The following is a 4814-nucleotide window of genomic DNA, read 5'->3' as shown; positions in this document are numbered from 1 at the left end:
AGTCAGGGTCTCATTCAGTGGTGGTCCTGGCTCGAGTGCAGTGACATAATCATAGCTCACTGTAACTTCAAACTCCTGGGCTCAAGTGATCCACCCACCTCCCAAAGTGCTGGAATTATAGGCATGAGTCACCATGCCCAGGCTGATGCTACTTCACTACATGGAAGGTGGATAGACCACCAAAAAGGGAGTAGCCTGGATTTTATGTGTAGGCTAGGCTTTCTCAAAACTGCCATGATACTCCGGAGGCAGAGTACTGTGGTTGGGTGGAATGACCTAGCAGGACAAAAAACCCTTAATACTTAAGTCAGACCAGTAGAAACAAGGAATCAAGCAGGAGCCTTGGCTCTGCGACTTGCTGTGTTACCTGGAGGAAATCACTTTGCCTTTCAAAGCCTCATTTCCTTTTCTGCAAATTGAGAAAAACCCTTCAGAAGGCCGTGAGGATCAAAGGTATGTTACCGGGCCTGGCCATGAAAAGCACTATGCAAATATAAGGTACTGTATATAAGTAAATTTAATTAAAGCTAGCTTCTGAAGCAGCAACATTTGGAGGCAGCATAAAATGGTGTAATGGGTGACAGCAAAAAACACTTTGTCCTCAAAACTCGAGTTCAAGTCCCAACTCTGGCAGCTGTAAGCTGCATAAACTTAACAAGTACCTACCTCGATGAGCATGAGCTGCTTCCACTATACAAACAGGAATAACAACACTTCATTCAGGTTTATAACAAGGATTAAATAAAATATATATAGATTATGTTGAATACTCTGAAATGTGGTTAGTAATCAGGAAATAATATCTATCATTTTCTATCAAGAGCTTGCTTTCAAAATATTTATAGCCCTTGACACAGTAATTTCATATCTAATCACCTGAATACAGAACTCATTCAAAATAAGGAAAAGGCTTTACACAAAGAAATTCTTCAAAGCATTATTTATATTAGCATTAAAAGGTCCAATATTTGAAGAATAATTAAGCATATTATGCTCTATCCACCAAATAAAATATTTAGTAATGACTAAAATGATGTTTACAAAGCATGTCTAACAACTTGAGAAATGTTTACATAATAATATTTTAGAGCTAAAAGTGAGGCTACAAAAAACTAATATTTAGGATGACCAGAAATCTATACTAGACAAAAAAAGAAAAACCTTGAAGGAAATTATCAGGATGTTGTCATTATCTCTGGGTAGCGGAACGATGAGGAAGTATTCATTATTCCCAACTGCTTTTCTATATTTTTTCCAAATTTCTGAATGAGAGAAAATTTTATGCATAAAATGTCTATGGATAAATGTAAGTAAACACCATTGCATCAGCTTTCTTTCAGCAGTTATTATTATGAATTCATAATAAACCTTGATTGGCATATTCAACAAGAGATAAAAGAATAAAAAGAATTTTAAATGGCTATTCTGGACACACTCCATATGGGTTAGCCCTGCTCCATAAGGAGCAGTGCAGCAGTAAAAAAAAAAAAAAAGAATTTTAAGGGAAACTCTGAACGAGTATATGTTAACAAATTAGATAACAGATGAAATGGACAAATTCCTAGAACTACCACAAATGACTCAGGAAGAAATAGAAAATCTAAATTGGCACCTAACAAGACACAGAATAAGTAATCAAAGAAACTATACACAAAGAAAATTTCATGCCCGAATAGCTTTACTTATGAATTCTACCAAATATTTAAGGAATTAATACCAAATATTCATAAACTCTTCCAAAAAATGGAAGAGAAGGGAACACTTTCCAACTCGTTCTATGAGGCCAGTATTGCCCTGACAGTAAAATTAGACAAAGATATCACAAGAAAACTATAGACCAGTATCTCTTATAAATATAGATGCAAAATTCCTCTACAAAACACCAGCAAACTGAATTCAGCAACACATAAAAAGCATTATACACCAAGACTGAGGGGATTTATCCTAGGAAGGCCAAGCTGGTTTAATATCAATTAACATAATATGCCATTTAATTAACATAATATGCCATATCATAAAATAAAGGACAAAAACCACATGATCATCTCAATACATGCAGAAAAAGTATTTGACAAAATTAAATACCACTTTGTAATAATAAAAAAAAATCAATCAACTAGAAATAGGAGTGTGTTTTCTCAAACTGATAAAGAGCATCTATGACAAAGATACAGCCAATATAAGACTTACTGGTGAAAGATTGAATGCTTCTCCCCTAAGATCAGTAACAAGACAAGGATGGCTACTCTTGCATTTCTATTTGACATTGTAGTGGAGGCAAGAAAACAAAACAAAAGGCATTGGAAAGAAACAAGTAAAACTATATTTGCAGATGACCTGGTTTGTAAATAAAAATTTCTAAAATATCCAGTAAAAATCGATTAGAGCTAATAAATGAGTTCAGCAAGGTTTCGGGATACAAGACCAATATACAAAAATCAATTTTTAAACACTTGCAATAAACAATCCAAAAATGAAATTAACAGAAATCAATGTATAATATCATCAAAAAGAATTTAAAAACCTAGGTTAAATTTAATGAAAGAAGTATAAAACTTATCCTCTGAACACTACAAGACACTGGTGAAAGAAATTAAAGACCTAAATAGATGGAAAGACACCCCATATTCATGGATCAGATTATTTAATTAAGATAGCAATACTCCCCAAATTGATCTACAGATTCAACACAACCCCTGTCAACATTCCAGCTGGCTTGAGACATTAACACATTGATTCTAAAATTCATATGGAAATGTAAGAGACCCAGAATAGCCAAAATAATCTTGAAAAAGAGAAACAGAGTTGAAGGATTCATACTTCCCAATTTCAAAACTTTATTTAAAAATAAGCTATAGTAATGCAGACACTGGTACTGGCATAAGAAAAACGTATAGATCAATGGAATAGAAGTGAGAGCCCAGAAATAAACAACATTTACGGTCAATTGATTTTTTGACAATGGTACTAAGATCATTCAATGGGGAAAGGACAGTCTTTTCAACAAATGGTGCTAGGACATCCGGATAACCACATGCAAAAAATGAATTTGTACTCCTACCTCATACCATATGTGACAATCAACAACTCAGAATGGTTCAAAAGCCTAAATGTAAGAGCTAAAACTACAAAACTTGTTTTTTTGCCTTTAAAAATATATATATTTAGGGGGTACAAGTGCAATTTTGTTACATGTATAATGAAGCCTGGGTTTTTAGTGTAACCATTACCCAAGTAGTGTACACTGTACTCATTAAGTAATTTCTCATCCCTCACCCCACTCCCGGCCTCCCAGCTTTCTGAGTCTCCAGTGTCTACTATTCTATTCTCTGTACCCATGTGTACACATGATTTAGCTCCCACTTATAAGTAAGAACGTGGGGTACTTGACTTTCTGTTTCTGAGTAATTTCACTTAGGATAATGGCTTCTCGTTCCATCCATGTTGCTGCAAAAGACATGATTTCATTCCTTTTTATGGCTGAGTAGTATTCCATGGCATACACACATGCACACACACACACACACACCCCACGTTTTCTTTAACCAGTCACCCATTGAAAGACATGGTGATTCCATATCTTTGCTACTGTGAATAGTGCTGCAGTAAACATACGAGTACAGGCATCTATTTGATATAATGACTTCCTTTGGGTAGAGTCCATGGTGGGATTGCTGGATGAAATGGTAGTTTGGCAGTTCTATTTTTAGTTCTTGGAGAAATCTCTGTAATGTTTTCCATAGAGGTTGTACTAATTTACACTCCTGCCAGCAGTGGTAGGCATTCCCTTTTCCCTATATTCTCGCCTACATCTCTTGTTTTTTGACTTTTTAGTAATAGCTATTCTGACTGGTATATAAGATGGCATCTCATTGTGGTTTCAATTTGCATTTATCTGATGATTAGTGATGTTGAGCATTTTTTTCGTATGTTTGTTGGCCATTTGTATGCCTTCTTTTGAAAAATGTCTGTTCATGACCTTTGCCCACTTTTTAATGGGGTTATTTTTTTTCTTGTTGAATTATTACAAAACTCTTTAAGACATGAGCATAAATATTTTTGGATTTGGGGATGGATTCTTAGATATGACACCAAAAGTACAAGTGACCAAAGAAAAAATAACGTGAACTTCATCAAAATTAAAAACTTTCGTGCTTCAAAGAACACCATCAAGAAAGTACGAAGAGGATCCAATGAATAGGAAAAAGTATTTACAAGTCACATATTTGATAAGAAACTGGTATCTGAACATGAAAAGATGCTCAATGTCATTAGTCATTAGGGAAATTCAAATGAAAACCACAGTGAGATACCACTTCATACTCACTAGGATGACTATCATCAAAAGAATAGACAGTCACAACTATTGCTGAAAATGTGGAGAAACTGAAACCCTTATACATTGCTGGTAGGAATGTAGAATGGCACAGTCACTTGGGAAAATAGCTTGGAAATGTCTAAAAATGTTAGACATAGAGCTACCATATGACCCAGCAATTCCACTTCTAGGTATATACCCAAGAGAACTGAAAACATATGTTCACAACAGCATTGTTCATAATAGTCAAAAAGCTGAAACAGGCTGGGCACGGTGGCTCACGCCTATAATCCCAGCACTTTGGGAGGCTGAGGCAGGCAGATCACCTGAGGTCAGGAGTTTGAGACTAGCCTGGCCAACGTGGCGAAACCTCATCTCTGCCAAAAATTAGCTGGGCGTGGTGGCAGGCACCTGTAATCCCAGCTACTCTGGGAGCTGAGGCAGGAGAATCACTTGAACCTGGGAGGCAGAGGTTGCAGTGAGCCGAGATCACCCC

The 4814-nt window shown here is 36.0% G+C and overlaps 1 protein-coding gene across 1 annotated transcript in view; it reads right to left on the bottom strand.

Annotated features, from left to right (window-relative positions):
* PPEF1 (protein phosphatase with EF-hand domain 1) overlaps nucleotides 1–4814 on the bottom strand; it is a 157839-nt gene that overhangs the window by 115132 nt on the left and 37893 nt on the right. The window lies entirely within an intron of this gene.

Source organism: Cebus imitator, unplaced genomic scaffold (assembly GCF_001604975.1).
Source record: "Cebus imitator isolate Cc_AM_T3 unplaced genomic scaffold, Cebus_imitator-1.0 Scaffold128, whole genome shotgun sequence".
Classification (NCBI taxonomy): domain Eukaryota; kingdom Metazoa; phylum Chordata; class Mammalia; order Primates; family Cebidae; genus Cebus; species Cebus imitator.
The sequence above is the reverse complement of the archived record's forward strand: the minus strand, read 5'-3'. Positions and strand labels throughout refer to the sequence as shown.